Here is a 20,062-nt window from a genome sequence, read left to right as displayed (position 1 = left end):
GGATATTGTACGGTAGTGATTTGATTTGATTTGGCTGGTTTTTAATATTTGTTTTGGTTATTATTTTGCAGTAAGGATAAGTTGGTAATTGTCTTTTCAAATCATATCCGTTACCTCATAAAATTATATCTAATCTAATCAAATCTGTTAATTATGGAAACATATCTATAAGATTGGTCTGTTGCAAAGAAACTCCATTCACACAACAAAAAAGGGACGTGCTTCTTTAATTTTTGATTCATTAGTCTATTGCACTGCATCTTTAATTTTTGATTCATAGTTGATTTATGCCTAATTGTTCATAATTTGAGGGATTAGTTGATGATAATTTGAACTCTTAGTTATTGATGTGGTGAATTTAATGAAGAAAATTTCACTTTTTTGCAAAAGAGTTTAAGATGGAGGAAATTGGAATATTTAGCAAAATGGAGCAATTACATGTGCCAGAGCTGACCAAATTTCACTCGCCAGAGCCAGCTGCACAAAGCGCAACCTTCACTTCCAGCAACCGGAATTTTCTCCCGACGCTGAGCAGCACGTCGCCAGTCTTTGCGAGTGTCAGGCAGTCGTGCAGGGCGCCGCCTTGATTTCCAGACGTGAATCCCTTTGTGGTGAGAGAGGGTGTGGTGAGAGAGGGAAGGCGACGTAGCGGACAGAGGCAGCAGCGGCTCCTTCTAGGTCGTCAGCCGCTGGAGACGCGAGAGAAGGATGAGGAGAGGCGGCGGTGGTGGCGCTCCTTCCTTGGTCGTCCATTGCCGAAAACGTGAGAGACGGATAAGTGGGAGGCGAGCGGCGGCAGCAACATTCCCTAATTGGCCGTCTGCCGTCGGTTACGCGAGAGATGGAGAGAGGGATGACGCCATAGATGGTTCTCGTCGATGAAGCGTTTTGGCAAAACGGAGATTAAAAATTGGGTGCAGACTTTCAGAAATTGATTCAGCGATGAAGATATTTCATGAAACCTAGAATATTGCTCCATTCTAACAGATTAGATCACACAAGAATAGAATTTGCGTAATTTTCGGGATTGGATCAACATACCAAATTCTGTGAGTTCGAGATTACATAATTGTCCTTCTGTGATTGATAAAGGATAACTAAACAATTTTTAATTACATTAAAAATCATATCAGGAAATAATATGGACCGAGATTAGATGAATGGACTAGATGTGGTCTTTGTTCTTTATCTATAGAAGTGGTTGTCATAGAATGCAACCCTATATATATATAGGGGAAAGTTCAATTGAGAAGACTATATATTGTGAGAATTGAGAAGAAATCTTAGACGCTTATTTCCATTGATCTCACGGTCCATCTCTTTTTGATTTCTTTCCTTTGATTTAGCCGAAAAGGATACAAAGGTAATTCCTCTTTATATGATAATGTGTAATTCCTACGAATATGCGCAACCAAATCTCTATATGTTTGGTAGAAAATAACGGCTGCCATCATATCTTTAATTAACCTATTTAGACGTGTATTATGTATTATGTATTATGCATATTCAAAACAAGGTTTATCATTAATTTTATTTCTTGTACGATTAAATATAATATGCAATTCAACACTATTTTTTTTTGGCGAATTTTGCCGTGTCTATTTCTGATGTAATGATCTGGCAATCCAACACTATTTTAGAAACAAACAATTTTATGTTTATATAATTCTCTTAAAATTTTAGTTACATCATCTCCAAAATCAGTCTTTAATTACTTTTAAACAAAATAACAAAAATTCAAAATCTATATTAATTGAATTTGCATATGTATTCGTCTATTATTTGGTATATTTTTTTATTAACAAAGAAACATATCATTATAAATAAATAATATATAAAACAACATACTAAAATATCTTGCATAATTTTTTATATGATCAATTTAATAATTATCTTGAATAGCTTTTACTGATTTGTCGAACGTAATTTGCTCTATTAGGAAATATTTTCATAATTTGTATAATAAAGTATATTTTATTTAGATGTTTACAATTTTTTTAGGTGCTTATTCGAAATGTTTTATGTTAAATATATGATGTCAGCAAGAAACGAATATTTTATTTAAATGTTCATAATTTTGTTAAGCCTATTCGAAAAGTTCTATGTTAAATATTTTATATCAGGAAAAAAAATTAAATATTTTATTTAGATATTCGTAATTTTTGTACGTTTGTTTGAAATATTTTGTGTTAAATATTTTATGTCAACAAGAACAATTCGAATATATTTTTTGGATGTTCGTAATTTTTTACGTTTGTTCAAAATATCTTATGTTAAATATTTTTACAATTCTCAACCAGATCATATCAATAATATTATTCATGAATATAATACGTCACGAATAATCACAAATTTTCAATGAACAAAACATAATTTTTCTATTAACATAACACAATTTTTAAATGAACACATATAATTTTTCGATGAACAACACTGAATGTCTAATGAACAGAACATAACTCCTCGATGAACATAAACCCAAATAAAATACCCACGACAATGAACAAAACTCAATTTATAATGAACAAAGTATAGTTCTTCGATGAACAGAAATCCATATGAAAAATCCAATGAACAAAACTCAATTTCTAATGAACATATCATAATTCTTTGATGAACAACACTTGAATGTCTAATGAACATAACATAACTCCTCGATGAACATAAACCCAAATGAAATACCCATGACGATGAACAGAACATAACTCCTCAATTTCTAATGAACAGAGTATAGTTCTTCGATGAACAGAAATCCATATGAAAAACCGAATGAACAAAACTCAATTTCTAATGAACATAACATAATTCTTCAATGAACATAAACCCACATGAAAAAATTCCTAAATCTAATTCAACATTACACACAATTTTTCTACATTCATACTCTGAAAACAGAAATCATTCAAATGATTTACAACATTTGACTAAATCTTGCCACATTTTTAGCAAAAACATTGAAAGAAATCGGCGACGCCTGTTAGTGTTTTTCAGATGAGACACAAATGGTTTCTCTGACTCAGCCGTCGTCTGGCATAAAAACCTACACGGAGAAGTTTGGTGTGGAGAGTCAAATGATATTGAATGTTGTTTACCAAAATTTGGAGATGGAAAGTCGAAAAATGTGGAATTTGGTTGGATACGTAATCATTAGCATTTCTCTCATTGACTGTAATACCCTTTTTATTTATAAAAAATTAAGCTACAAATTTTCGAATCAATTAAATTGTAAATCTTTCAATTGTTAGAAACCGTTAGATTGTGTTGAATTTACGGTAGAGATTATTTCTCTATTCTTAATCTTAAGGTGTTTCTCTATTGATACTAACCCTATATATATATATATATATATATATATATATATATATATATATATATATATATATAGGGAGAGGGTCATGTGAGAATGTCATATTTTTGTGACACCTAAGAATAGATCTTAGTCCTTGATTATGTGAATCTAACGGTTGTGAGTTGATTTTACATTCAACGTATATATATGGAGATAAGGGGTATAGTAGTATTTCATCTATTCTTATAATCCGCTACTTTCCTAAATTCATGCAAGATAATATCCTATAATTATGATATTTTTGATTTGGTTAAAAAACATATATTTAATGACCCCACTAACACACGATTTTGTATAAATTTTATTCTATTGTTATTTAGTCATTTATTAAACAATGGTTCGTTTTGCAAAAATTGTCCTTATCTTTTATTCATGACTGTTGTTATTTATGAACATGCATTTTTCAATCAATGAGCATGTTCTTTGTTCATGTATTTTTTCATATGAATAAACTCGAATGCTGATAGGGCTTTGTTCACATGCATATTGTAACATCGACGTATGTTGTTCGTGCGAACATAAAATCACATTCATGACTGTTGTTCATTAATTATCACAATGTTCATGTATGTTGTTCATGTGAATAAAACGAATGTAGATTTATTTATTACATTAGTTTGTGCTTTGAACAATTTTGACTTTACCTTTTATTCATGTTTGTATTAAATTATGAGCAGACACTTTCCAATTAATGAATATGTTTTTTGTTATGAATTCTGAACATGACACATCATTTATAAAACATTAAAAAAATTACAAGGATGAGTCTTTGATATTACTGAACAACGATGCATAACCAAATTTCTGCACATTTTTTCATAAGCATATATGAGCAAAGTAGAACAATGAAAAATGAATAAACTTTGATTTCAACTACCAAATGCAATCATGAGTCTGTGCTTTATTGAAATATGACATAAAACGTATAGTATTTTTTGGAAGTCTATAACTTGTTCATATTACTGAATTGTCTCATCCAAGCAAGACATAGTTAGCACTGAAGTTACTATTCTTACACAACTCAAATAATGTGTAGACGCACATTTCAGCAGCCCTCCCCTAACATCATTGTACTCGCAACTTAAAATTGTGCCACAATATCTAATTCGCATACGACTCATATAACGTGGAGACGACGTCGACATTCCACTCTTCCAACTTGTTGATCCATCGCCCATAAAAATCTCCAAATGGCGCATGAGGTATAAACCTGTGTCTGTTGTGTTTTTGTTGGCCTTGCTGTGACATGAACAAGTAATGCCTAAAACATTCACACAAAAAACATACATGAGCATACGAACGACCAGTAGCCACTTGTCATGTTCATATCCAAATAAAGATATGAACAAAGCAGTTTGTTCATAAATAATTACTATGTTCACATGCACAAAATAAAATGAGTAAAACTTAATATGTTCATATGAACAACAGTATTTCCAAGAACAACAGTCAACCATGTTGTATTTAGTAATACTACAAAATTTTCAGAAACAATTGACGACAAAACCTTAGTTGCAAGTCTAAAGAAAAAAAGCTTCAACCACATAGTGACATGTTGGCCAGAAAATACCCACTGAAAATTTAAAAAACCCAATGGAAATAAAAAAATCATCGCTTTACAAAAAATACATACATTCACTGAAACAAATCTCCCTACAATCAATAATGTTCATATAAACAAATTGCAAAAAGTAAACAATGTTAAACACATACACTCACCGAAAATTGCAAAAAATAAAGCAACAATATTCATATAAACAAATCTCCCTACAATCCAGCGAAAAAAAAGGCCGTAGATGAACAAACCTTACTCCACATCACTAGATTTGCAAAATTTGTTCATCGAAAAATGGAGTATGAAAAAAAAAACAAAGGTGGACTCTCAAACCTTGTTCGATTGCCGGAACTTTCGACGAATATAGATGAATAGCGACCTCTGTAAGTGAGGGAAATTTCTTGTTGGCCGGAACTTTTACTTCTTCCTCGCTAATGGCGGTCGAGAAATGGAGATGAAGATGAAATGGGTAAATGGGCGGTGAATCAGGGATACATTAAATGTCAAATCTGATTCCTTTTTTATTCACAAATGTAATTACTTGTATGACCCTACTCATACTAATCGAGAGGTTAGATTTCATAGGGTAATATAATTTTTAATAACATTCTATTAATGACAACCATTGGATTAACTATAATCAATGGTCTATGATTGTTCTTAGGTGTCACATAATTTTAAATTCTCACTTGATACCAACCATATATATATATATATATATATATATATATATAGGGAAGGGGAGAGGATCATGTGAGAACTCTAATATTTTGTGACACCTAAGAATGGATCCTAGCCTTTGATTTTGGCAATCTGACGGATGTGATATGATTTCAATTTCAGCGTGTATATATGGTTTGAAGGGGTATATTAGTATTTCATTAATTATTAGGATCTGTTACATCCTTATTTCATGCAATGTAATATCTCTTATTTATGGTATTTTTGATTTGGTCTAACCAATCATACTTTTAATTACCCACTAACACACGATTATGTAGATTTTTTCTTTTATTGTTATTAGACTTCTTTCTTCACCAATTGTTCATTGCTTTCGAAAAATTGCTTTATGAATATTGTCTTGTTCACATGAATATTGTCTTGTTCAATGTATGTTGTTTGTGCGAACAAAATGTCACATTCATGTGTGTTGTTCATTAATGACCACATTGTTCATGTATGTTTTCACATGAATAAAACGAATGAACATTTATTCATTACCTTAGTTTGTGGTTTGAACAGTTTTGACATTAACTTTTATTCATGACTGTATTAAATTATGAACAGACATTTTTCAGTCAAGAACATATTTTTTGTTCATGTATATATGTTTTTCATATATTCAACAATACATTATGTCATGTTTCGAATTTCATTCACTCATTGTGTTATTACGAATTTCGAACATGGCACATCATTTATAAAACCTTAAAAAAATAATTTACTTGTCAAGTAATTGATATTGTTGAACAACAGTGCATAACCAAACTTTTGCACATATTTTTTCATAAGCATATGTGAGCAAAGTAGAACAATAAAAAATGAATAAACTATTATTTTAACTACCAAATACAATCATGAGTTTGTGCTTTATTGAAATATGGCAAAACATAGTATTTTATGGAAGTCTATAACTTGTTCATATTACTGAATTGTCTAATCCAAGCAAGACATAGTTAGCATTGAAGTTACTACAAGAGTTTCCTAGTTAGCCACTGATTTTTGTAGCAGTATATTTGTAATATTAGAATTGACCAAATCCATGTAGTTTAGTGGACTGTTGTGGTAGTCAGCAATCTCTGTGTTCATTAACTCATTGAATGCCTCCTTGGTTGATTCTGTAGTGATGTCCTTCCCAGCAATTGCTTCCATCTATTTTGAAAACAATTCATTACCCAATGTATACCTTTGACCTCGGCTTCTATCAACTTATTTTGCAAGATGACTTCTGAATTTTGTGGCCTTGTTGTGACATGAACAAGAAACCATGTTATTCACACGAACAACAATCTTCATATGAACAACAATCACGAACCAAGTTATGATTATTAATACTACAATATTCACATGAACAACATTCCAAACATGAACAACAATCATGAACCATATTGTGATTATTAACACTACAATATTCACACGAACAAGTAGCATGAACAACAATATATCTATTTAAACTACTTATAGGAATAACACAATTATTTTTCACAAATGTGAAGACACAATTTTCACAAGTTGAATTTGTGCTACGGAGGCAGTAGGCAATATAAACAAAAATGTTTCAACCACATAGTAAACAAAAATGGCAGAATCTTAGTTGCAGGCCTCAAGAAAAAATGCTTCAACCACATAGTGATATGTTGGCCGAAAAATACCCACCGAAAATTAAAAAATCATTCGAAATAAAAAAATCACAATTCGCAAAAAGTAAACAATGTTCAAGAATGTTCAATTAATATATATTTGAAAGCATACCCACCGAAAATTCCACAAAAAAAGGATCAATGTTCATATAAATAAATAGCCCTACAATAAATCGAAAATTACAAAAGAAGGTCGTAGATGATCAGATCTCCCTCCACAACACCGGATATGCAAAATTTGTTCAAAGCATTTGTTCATCGAAATATGGAGTATGAAAAAAACAAAAACAAAAACAAAGGTAGACTCTCAAACTTTGTTCGATTGACGGAACTTTCGACCGATATAGATGAACATCGGCCTCTGTAAGTGACAGAATTTCTTGTTCGCCGGAATTTTTTTTGTCTTCCTCATTAATAGCGGCCGAAGATGAAATGAGTAAATATGAGGTGAAAAGACAAGAGATTAAACCAAGCAATTATTTCCTCCTTTTAGTCAATGCAGTAATTAAGGGATACATTTAATTTCGAATTTGATTCCTTTTTTATTCACAATTGTAATTACTTATATGACCTTATTCACACTTATCGGTTGTTTAGATATTAGAGGGTAATATAATTTTTAATAAAAATCTATTAATGACAACCATTGGATTAACTATAATCAATGGTCTATGATTGTTCTTAGGTGTCACAGAATTCTAAATTCTCACTTGATACCATCCCTATATATATATATATATATATATATATATATAGGGGAGGGCTACAGTAAAAACACTTCTTAAAATATAAATATAAACGTTTTTTAATGTACGAATTTTATCCAACATGGTTACGAATTCATCCAACATGGTTACGAATTGTGAAAAATAAATTTTTGCTACCTTTGGGATTCGAACCCAAGACCACGAATTCATCCAAAAGGGTTACGAATCAACCGTAGATCTTGATGATCTAAGGGCTGAAAATCATTTATATTTTATACACTTAAAAGTGTTTTTATTCTAGCCCTCCCCTATATATATATTAGGAACCATTTTTCGCCCTTAGATCATCAAGATCTACGGTTGATTCATCACCTTGTTGGATAAATTCATGGTCCTGAGTTCGAATCTCAAAGGTAGCAAAAAATTATTTTTCGTAATTCATGCATTTATACAGTTTATTCATGCGTGTTATACATAAAATTCATGCATTTTTGATGGTTCGTAATTCTTAAAATAAGGGTGGTTTATTGAATAACCGCCCCCTATATATATATATATATATATATATATATATATATATAGGGCACAATTACATGAGCCCACCACTTTTCCTTATATTTTATTCTTACAAACACCCTTCAATTCAATCTCAACCATTCATTTCAAATAATGGTGGGACCCTTCCTCCACTAATCACCAATTTAATTAAAACATGTGCTTAAGGAATGTGCCCCATTTTTGGTGGAGGGGGGGAGTATATAATATTAAGAGATATGGTAGGACCCACGATGGAGTTGCTTTTGTAGATTTATTGTTGCATAGATATGTCTATAATAGTTGGTAGGTTTAAACTTTTGATGTGGCGCTGATGTGGCACTAAAGGAGTTGCTTTTTCAAACAATTTAATACCACAGACACATCACCCTCTTTCTTGAAATGGCCAAGAAGCTTATCCGTGGCATTGTTTTAGTTGAAGTTTGCTTTAGGATGACAAAGATGCATACAGCTGCTTTTGAAATCGCGTCACTTATATTTAATACAATAGTTTGGGTTGTAATGGGCAGCAAAAACATCATGCCCCATCTCCGGCAGGCTGCTGATGCAGGCTTTTCAACAATCGAGCTTGAGCTTCTTGAGTTTGCTGTTGAATTTGGAGCCTAATTTACTGGTATACAGTGTTCTGCAGCCGTGGGCAGCGAAGCCCGCAGCAGTAGAGGAGATTGCAGCAGTCATTTTCTTCACTAGAGGCGTGGTGACAAGATCGTTGTTGCATCACTAGCCTTCGCATGGGAGTTTTGACAATTTTCCCTTTTAGGAATTGGGTTTGAGAGAGCACGAGAAAAGAAAAGAGAAATAGCAACTGAAGATTAGGATTAGGGTGGGAGGCGTGAGTTTCATGAGACTGAATACACCTAAGTTTTTGCGATATACCAAATGTGCAAAAGATGGTTTTCAATTCAGATGAGTGAGCTAAAATAAGTACACTTCTTAAGATCTTTAGCCCTTAGATCATCAAAATCTACGGTTGATTCATCATCCTGTTGGATGAATTCATGGTCATGAGTTCAAATCCAAAAGGTGGCAAAATTTTATTTTTTGCAATTTATACCTTTATACAGCGAATTCATACATGTTCTACGTAAAATTCATACATTTTTTCCCAGTTCTTATTTTTTATTTTAAGAGGTGCTCTCACGGTATCCCTCCCCTATATATATATCATGAAAACACTCTTAAGTGTATAAAATATGGATAAAATCCATCCGTCCATCAAACTTAAATCACTGGCCCAGATCTTAAATTTATTAGACTGATGATTCTTTCTGTTTACACCTGTAATTCGTAATAATAAACGGACTAAGGGTATAATTGTCAGACAACAGTCTTGACCTTCCGTCTATCACTCTCTGCTCCGATTCTGTAGCCCATGGATATGGAAAGATTTCTTTTCCATATTCTCGAAAATATATATCTCTCTCTTAACAACTAGGGTCTGCGAAAATATAACCCATTTACACTCTTCCATTAACGGCGCATAGTGAAGGCGACGAATCTAGGATTTTTGAGAGACGTAATGGCGAAGACGAATGGTGGTGCTGGAGGTTCGTAACAGTAGTTTCCTTTTGTTTACAATGATTTAAGATTCGTAAGAGGTGTTTTTTTATTACTGTGGAACTCATCTGCAATCTCTCTATAAATCTCTTAAGTTTTTTCTGTTGCTGTGAAGAATCGATTGCTTATGTGTAGAATCAGTGAGATTTTTGAAAGTTCCCATTTTCTTTAAACGATTGTGGGTTTTTTATGTGTGGTCCAAAATTGAGTTTTTTTTTTTTTAGATTTGGGGTATAGTTTTCTATTGATTCCAGTAATTGATTTTCTCCATTTTGGGTGCGAATGTGGGATTATGTGCGTGGGTATAGTGGAACCCATCTGCACTCTTTCTCTCACTTTTAAATTTCTTGGATTGTTTTGAAAAATCGATTCCCTATGTTACGATTTTTTTTGAATTTGTTACGATTTTTTTGAATTTTTATGATTTTTTGTTGGCATTAGTATATTGTGTATGAATTTGTTACGAATTTTTTGCTTGCATTAGTATATTGTGTATTGTTGGGAACTTAATGAATTATCCTAACCCTAGTTTTGATGATACCAAAATCCTTAAATTTTATTTGTAATAGACTAGAACCTTTCGAACTCAAGTGTAGTGTTATGAAGACTGAAGACTGAAGACCGGAGGAATGAAGAATGAAGAACGAAGGACTGAAAACTAAAGAACTCGACTGAAGTTGCGTTTTAAGGCAGAGTCAAACACTGATGTTTGACTGATCGAGTTTCTCAACCGAAGAATCAGTTATGACTGATTCATCTAATGTTTGTTACGTGGAATCAGCGGACTGATACTAAAGTCAAATATCAGTTGACATTCTTCTTCGGACTGAACCTCCAACATTAAAAGAAAGCCACGCAATCAAAGTACAGTCGCATTAAATGTAGAGATACAGAGTATCGGAAATATAGATGCAAATCTTATTCGGACGAGAAGAGATCTTGACGAGGTTCTGATCAAATTGTCAAATGTAAAAGTCAAGAAAGATCAATGGGTTGAATTCGGCATGAAAGAAGACAAAGTAAAGCTCTTCCCATCCATCTCACATGAAGATTATCTTAGAAAGAAACAGATAGAAGATGACAAGGTAAAGAGGATTCTGACTACATGTTCCTCATTGTCAACCGAGTATTAAGAAAGAAGATCACTCAAGTTTCTCTTTGCTTCCACATCAAACGAGGATAGTGGAGAAAGAAAGAAAGAGAATGAAGAGGAGATTGAAGAAGAAGAATTAGAAGAATCTATGCGTCAGAAGATCAGTCAACGTACTGAAAGTACAGTTGAAGTTGCTACAAAAGACATTAGTTAAGGGGAAACTTCATCAACTAAAGATTCATGACTGACGACATCAGTCAACGACTAAAGAAGGACTAAACCTCTGTTCAACCATCAACTGGAATCAACTGATTTGTTTAATCAGTTGACTCGTAAGCACCCTTCTCAGTTCTAAGAAATGTTGACTGAAACTTTTCATCTCTTGTGAGAAATTTCTTAAGTTATCTGCTTTGCGCTTATACTGTATTTATTTGCATCAACTGGTTTTATAGCATTATATTTCAAGCTGTAATTCCATGATCTACATGATCCCGCCCCTTTTATAACAAAGCGGAATACACGACACGTGTTGATTTCTCATTTGTCCGGATTTCAAAACCTTATTGAAACCGCCTAGGACATGACTTTCCATATTCATTCAAAAACGGTTCATATTCTGCAAAGGATTTGCTCAATCCCTCAATCTCCACTTTCTCACATCTCCCCGAAAATTTTTACCTCTGTTATCCTCTCTGTGAGAAAAAGGCTCTAAGCTTTGCAGAAAATTTTTGAAGATTCACTCATCATGACGAAATCAACCAAGTCCGTTGCTCAACAAGCCGTGTGCTATGAATCATCAATCAAAGTTGAAGCCCTTATGAAACTTGCTCAACACGACGAGATAAATGAGATTCTGAGTCGACATGGCTGGCTCAACTTCATTCATACGATACCAAGATTTTTTCTCGGAGAGCATGTTGGAAATTGGTTGTGAGTAACCAATGTTTGATAATTTTTCGAGTACCGAAAATATTTAATTTAGCAGAATTAAATGGGACAGGATCGATCTACGTTCCGAGTAGATGATCGTAGTATATTTATTTACTCAAAACCGAATTTCGGTGAGTGAGAAATAATTGCTTAAAGTTGGGTACTTGAAACATGGAGTTGTGAGAAAAGATAAGCATTAAATAAGATTTAATGCTTATCTCGTCTTGCGGAGAGAGGACTCTCCTCGACTCGGCTGTTTTACTGGTTTTGTTATATTGTAATTTCCATACAGTTTTTGCTTTGTAATCTCATATCCTCCTTTCTGTTTCATTGTAACGCCCGCGAGCTTATATTCCAACAATCGCAAGACGAGATAAGCTTGCAACGTGGGAGTTTTTTGAACTTGTAATTGAACTTAACATTTTTCGAAACCTAAACACCTTTGCTGGAGATGTCGACCGGTCCTGCGAACTCCACCGAGGCTGTCAACGCCGTCGCCGCTGCCAATGCTGCTGCCGCTGCCTCTGCCGCCGCTGCTGCCGCCGCCTCCGCCGCGGCCACGTCAACCGTGGCACCCGCCACCTCTGCCGCTGCTGCCTCCACCTTTAGTGGTGGCCCTTTTGGTGGTTCAACACCGCTTCCTTTCATGTTTGGTGCTAACCAAACCACAATTGGAGGAGATAGTTCCGTGCAAGGAACGGTTGGCCAAACTCCGTTTGGGTCAACGTTTGGTTCCACTTCGAGTGGTTCCATGGGGTCCATGTTTGGACAAAACGTTGGGGCCTTCGGGACCAACATGATGGGCTATGGCCACATGACGGGGTCGGTGCTAACCCAACCCCCAAGGGCGAACGCAACCGCCAACAAGCCACCAAAGTTCTGTGGCTCCGACTACAAGAGTTGGCGTCAAAAGATGTTCTTCTACCTCACAACATTGGGGTATGCGGGATACTTGACGGACAACGAGCCGCCCACACCGGCGAAGAACGAGACGAGCTTCACCGTTCGTGCAGCCTATGATGCTTGGCATAATGGCGATTTCCTTTGTAAAAATTTTCTTCTAGGTGGTCTAGGGGATAGTTTATACAAAGTGTATGTAGATGTAAAGACCTTCAAAGTGTTGTGGGAGGCACTAGACAAAAAGTATAAGCTAAATGATGCTAGCACTAAGAATACTTGTGTAACTAGGTACATGGAGTACAAGATGGTGGACTCAAGGCCCGTCATCGACCAAGTGCAAGAGTTCCAACTTATCTTACACGACGTACTCACCGAGGGACATGTCTCCGACTCATTTACCGTGGTGGCGGTGATTGACAAGTTGCCCCCAAGTTGGAAGGACTTCAAGACCTACCTCAAACACAAACGAAAGGGGATGGCGTTTGAGGACTTGATCGTGAGGCTTCGCATCAAATGCGAGGAAAGGAGGATCGATGGCAAGGGGAAGGGCCAAGTTGAGGCCAAAGCTAACTTGTTGGAGCGTGGTGGCCCATCCAACTCCAACAAACGTAGGCGTCCTAATCCCAAGGACAAAGGCAAAGGCAAAGCCAAAGCTCCTGCTCGCAAGTTCGAAGGGGATTGCTAGAACTGTGGCAAACTGGGCCACTTGGCGAAAGACTGCCGCAAGCCCAAGAAGAAGAAGGCAAAGCAAGATGCCAATGTCGTCGAGAAGGACTTCGACGAATGGAATGAGGATGACTTAGCAGCGGTTATCACCGAGGAGGTCAACCTTGTTGCAAACCAAGGTGCTTGGTTTATTGACACGGGCGCAATCGTGCACGTGTGTTCCGACAAGAGGCGCTTCTCTACCTACAAAAGTTGTTGAAGGAAGGAAGCTAAGCATGGGTAACCAAGCGTCGTCGGAAGTTGCCGGGATGGGTGATGTGGTGCTCAAGTTTTCATCCGGCACGGAGATAACCTTGAAGGATGTGCTGCATGTCCCGGACATCCGCAAGAATCTCATCTCGGGGTCTATACTAGTTAATAAGGGCTTTAGACTAGTGTTTGAGTCCGAGAAAGTTGTTGTAACCAAGTTTGGAAAGTACCTTGGTAGGGGTTTTCTCACCAATGGGCTTTTCAAGCTTAATGTTCAGCCTGTCAAGCGTGTAATTGACAAACCTATCAATGAAAATGTTACTACTTCCTCTTACTTGGTTGAGTGTTGTGATTTATGGCATTGTAGATTAGGACATGTTAATCTAAATGTTATAAAAAGATTGGTAAATATGGATTTACTAAAAATAAACGAGTTTAACACTCAAAACAAATGTCAAATTTGTGCTGAAGCAAAAATGACAAAGTCTCCGTTTCATTCTGTTGAAAGGAGTACTAAACCTTTAGAACTAATCCACACCGACGTGTGTGATCTAAAGTTTGTGCAAACTCGAGGTGGTAAAAAGTATTTTATCACTTTTATTGATGACTGCACAAGGTATTGCTATCTTTATCTTCTAAGAAATAAAGATGAGGCTATTGAAGCTTTCAAGAACTTCAAAACAGAAGCCGAGAATCAACTTGGTAGTCGAATTAAGATGGTTCAAAGTGATAGAGGAGGAGAATATGTTGCTCCGTTTGAGGAATTATGCAATGCTAGTGGTATAATACATCAAACAACTGCTCCATATTCACCTCAATCTAATGGTGTTGCTGAACGCAAGAATCGAACTCTTAAGGAGATGATGAATGCCATGTTGATTAGTTCTGGGTTACCCCAGAACATGTGGGGGGAGGCTGTTCTATCAGCCAACTATATCCTCAACAAAATACCGCTCAAGGGAAGGGACGTCACTCCCTATGAGCTGTGGAAAGGCAGAAAGCCCTCATACAAATACCTTAAAGTGTGGGGGTGTTTAGCCAAGGTACAAGTACCTCCACCCAAACAAGTCACAATCGCTCCTAAAACAATTGATTGTATCTTTATTGGGTATGCACTAAACAGCAATGCATATCGTTTTTTGGTTCACAAGTCAGACATTCCAACAATGACTGTAGGAATGACGATGGAATCAAATAACGCTGTCTACTTTGAGAATATCTTTCCTTGTAAAGACAAGGGAAAAGAAGAAGCTAGTACAAGCAACAATACTAGAGAAGAAGCTACTAGTTCTGAATCTGTTGAGACAGTGCCTGAATCGCGAAAGCGACCAGGCTCTGACCTTGAAGTGTCAGAACCAAGACGTAGTAAACGAGGCAGGATAGCCAAGGACTTTGGTCCAGAATATATCGCCTTCATGCTAGATGAAGAACCGTCATCTATCAAAGTGGCATTCTCTAGACCAGACGGACTACTCTGGAGGGAAGCAGTCCAGAGTGAAATTGATTCAATCATGCAAAACCACACTTGGGTGTTGGTTGATTTACCCGAAGGTTGTAAACCCTTAGGATGTAAATGGATCCTAAAAAGGAAATATAAAGCTGATGGATCAATAGACAAGTATAAAGCGCGCTTAGTCGTTAAAGGATTTAAGCAGCGTGAGGGGTACGATTTTTTCGATACTTGTTCACCAGTGACGAGGATTACATCCATTCGAGTGCTTCTCGCGATTGCTGCTCTGCACAATCTTGAGATTCATCAAATGGATGTCAAAACTGCGTTCTTAAACGGTGATCTGGAAGAAGAAGTCTATATGGAGCAACATGAAGGGTTTGTAGTACCTGGACAAGAGAAAAAGGTATGCAAACTAGTAAAGTCTCTTTATGGACTAAAACAAGCACCGCTGCAATGGCACTTGAAATTTGACAATGTCATGTTGTCAAATGGCTTCAAAATCAATGAATGTGACAAATGTGTCTACATCAAGAACACCAGTAATGGTGTGTCTCTATGTAGACGGCATGTTGATCATGGGGAGCAACAATCATATAATTGTTGATACAAAGAACATGTTAAAAAGGAATTTTGACATGAAAGACATGGGGTTAGCTGACGTGATCCTTGGAATGAAAATTCTCAGGACCACTGATGGAATAATTTTGACACAATCTCATTACATTGAGAAAGTGCTCAAAAGGTTTAATGCGTTTGACAAGTCGCCTGTAAAAACTCCATTGGAACTCAACGTTCACATGAAGAAGAACATGGGTGAACCTGTCGCACAGGAAGAATATGCAAGAATCATTGGGTGCCTTATGTATATTATAAATTGCACTCGACCTGATCTTGCATGCCCAGTGAATAAATTGAGTCGTTATACAAGTAATCCAAGTAGAGAACATTGGAAAGAACTTGATAGAGTCTTGAGATACTTAAAGTATACTCTAAATTTTGGAATACACTACACGAAATACCCCCCGGTACTTGAAGGGTACTGTGATGCTAACTGGATATCCGACGCGAAAGACTCGTTATCAACGAGTGGTTACGTGTTCACTATAGGGAGATGAGCAATCTCGTGGAGATCTACAAAACAGACATGTATTGCTAGATCTACCATGGAATCAGAATTCATCGCTTTAGACAAAGTAGGTGAAGAAGCCGAATGGCTACGAAACTTTTTGGAAGATATTCCATGTTGGTCGAAACCCGTGCCGCCTGTTATGATAAACTGCGACAACCAAGCAGCTATTGGGAGGGCAAAAAGTGGGTTGTATAACGGTAAGTCTCGACACATACGTCGACGACATAATACTGTAAGACATTTGATCGAAAGTGGAGTTATCTCAATTGACTACATAAAGTCAATAGATAATCTGGCCGATCCGCTCACTAAAGCTTTGAATCGAGATCAAATGTATAAATTGCTAGAGGGAATGGGTGTAAAATCCACAAAATAAGGATGATTATAGTGGTAACCCAACCATGATGACTGGAGATCCCAAGAACGTGGTTCAATGGGAAAACTAAGCTATAAGATTCCAAGTAGAACACTCAACTACTTGCATTCCCTAGAGAGCAACTGAGTGTTGAAACCTGCTTAGTGGTAAGGTTAAGTCCTTGACTTTTAATGATTCCTAGATACCTCGGGGAGGTTGAGTATAGCAGGATACTCGGGAAATAATCACCTATATAAGTGAGATGTGGGGGCCGCATCGACCTAACACTTATGAATCCAAAGAGCTGTCCAAGGCCCGCAAAGGACAAAAACGTGAGAACGAAATGAGGTTGAGGCGTTAGTGTGTTAATATTGTTGTCTCGGTATACACGAAGGAGAAATGGTTCAAAGACATCAAGTTCTACCAATTCACCAGTATATCCGATAGTATTAACTAAGGATGGTTCAAGGCCGCAAACCACTTATTCTAATGCACTAAGGTCTCTTGAGAACAGAGCTTGTGTCTGCATTTGCATTTGGCTATTTCCACTCATGTGGGGGATTGTTGGAAATTGGTTGTGAGTAACCAATGTTTGATAATTTTTCGAGTACCGAAAACATTTAATTTAGCAGAATTAAATGGGACAGGATCGATCTACGTTCCGAGTAGATGATCGTAGTATATTTATTTACTCAAAACCGAATTCCGGTGAGTGAGAAATAATTGCTTAAAGTTGGTACTTGAAACATGGAGTTGTGGGAAAAGATAAGCATTAAATAAGATTTATTGCTTATCCCACATTGAAATATGGATAACATTTATTACAGTATAAAAGCTATTACATCACAGCATGTAATAAAACTGTGTGCACACGTGACGGGTTGCAAAGCCCACACGCGCGCGCCGCCGCCGCCGCCCGCCCGGCCCCGTCGCCCGACCCCGGCCCCGGCCTCAGTCTCGGTCCCGGTCCCGTCACCGTCACCCGACGCGCGGCCGTGGACTTGGATCTTGGATCTTGGATCTTGGCAATTGGTCTTTGGGTGGCCTTTGGGCCTACCCTAGGCCCACACCGGTTCTTATCTTTTTGGACCAACGAAAACTTGGTTCGAAGGGGACGAGGCCCAACTCGGTTGGGCCTACGCGCACGCACACGAGGCCCGCTAGGGCTTGGCCCGGGAGGACCCTTGGTCTCCCAGGAAGCTTCCCACGTAACTGCTATCGGAGGAGTCATGGCAGATTCAAACAGCCCTGCTGTTACGTTTGTTACTGCTTGTAACTCCCGACACTATTTGAATTCCATCAATGGAATTAAACCCGCAGGCTCCCCCTATTGATGTGGTCTGTACCTATAAATAGGACAGCTTCCATGCATCATTCTACACATCTGAACAAGCATCTACACACTGAAACTCAGCTGCATTCTGCATCTCTGTTGAGTTCTGTTCTCGCCTCATTCCAGTTCGCCGGAGCTCATTGGTCTGCGGTGCTGCTACCTACGAGACGAAGCCGTTTCATCTTTGGGGACGACACGCCAAACCGAGAGCACTACCGGGGCGTATCTCATCTTGCGGAGAGAGGACTCTCCTCGACTCGGCTGTTTTACTGGTTTTGTTATATTGTAATTTCCATACAGTTTTTGCTTTGTAATCTCATCTCCTCCTTTCTGTTTCATTGTAACGCCCGCGAGCTTATATTCCAACAGAGCAAACCATCAAGGAGTTCTACAATTCCATTGTTCTGAACAAAGAGACTGGAGAATACACCGCTGACATCACTATCTTCACATATGAGGATTTCTCAACCTCAGAGAAACATTCCGTAAATGTCACTCAAATGGTAAGAGAAATATTTCATCCCCCTTTCGATGGTCCTGCTCCAACCTTCTCCGATGAAGAAGCCAACATTCTACTGGCGAAGGCCTTGAAAGATGAAGCCTCTACAAGCGTTGATGTTAAAGGCATTATGAGCATGTCACTGCTCTATCCACATCTTCGACCAATCGCCAAGATTATCAAGAAGTGCTGGTTTGGTATTCGTGGGTCACCTGACCACATGTCTAGACCCTACAAAATTCTGTTGATTGCACTGATGCAGGAAGGCCCATATAATTGGGAGAAAACCTATCTTCGAGTTCTGGCTGAAGAGAAAGAAGAAATCCATTCCACCAAGCATCTTCAACAGGGAACATGAGTATCTTCGATCATCCTTCGAAGCACCAGTAAAATCCAATGCTTCTGGAAGGACACTACTGAAGTGACGTCTTCCATCTATCTCTTCGAAAGTCACAAGAGCTCTACAAGAATGTCTCCCATCATCATCAGTACTACCCATGTTCCAATTGCTGGTGTTCACAGCCGAGCACGAAGCTCTCTCAAAAAGGTTACTGTCAGTCAGATAGCCCCAATCAAAATTGATCTTGTCTCTCCCAATTCTCCCATTGAAGAATTGTCTGAGAAAATACCTTAGAAGTCTCCTGTTGATTCACCCACTCCTTTTGTTGAATCACCACATTCTCCTAACTTACCTCCTCCGAATTAAGAGGAACAGACTCGTGATAAATCACCAGTCGCTGATGAAGATGAAGATCCAACTGAGAAGATGCATTCTCCTCTTAGGGGATTATTCCAATACTGCATTGAAACCTTCCAAGAAAAAGTCAGTTTCACTGATCCTGATGCTCCGTCCTCCTCAACAGCTACACCAATTGCAATGCTCAGAAACTACCTCCTGCTACTTGCTCAACACTGCGTCACTGCTACTTTTCCCAAACTCTTGGCTATTGAATATCTAGAAGCATATTTCAAGATCTTGTCAGATACTTCTATTATACCATTGTCAAAACTGCTCCAAAGTCAAGGTTTCCAGGGATTGATGAAATAATGACTCCCTCTGAAATAGAATCTCTCGAGGATGGTGTCTTTGAGAAGTTCAATGTCACCAATCTTTGGGAAGCTATCCATGATTGGGTGCCAAACTTCAAGTACTTTCTGCTTGCCAAAGGTTTACTCAAAGATGATCTCGACAGCGATGAGGAAATCCCTTTTGAAATTCCTACCACCCAGGTTCCTTCAACAACTGATGGCATAAGAATAGAGCAACAAACTGGAGAGATGCCAACTGCAGCGAATTTGTCAATTGATGCAGAGATTCAACTGATGAAGGAAAAACTTCAAGCTTAAGAAATCGAGATATATGATCTCAAGA

Source organism: Salvia miltiorrhiza, chromosome 4 (genome assembly GCF_028751815.1).
Source record: "Salvia miltiorrhiza cultivar Shanhuang (shh) chromosome 4, IMPLAD_Smil_shh, whole genome shotgun sequence".
In the NCBI taxonomy this organism is placed as follows: Eukaryota; Viridiplantae; Streptophyta; class Magnoliopsida; order Lamiales; family Lamiaceae; genus Salvia; species Salvia miltiorrhiza.
This window is presented reverse-complemented; position numbering follows the sequence as displayed.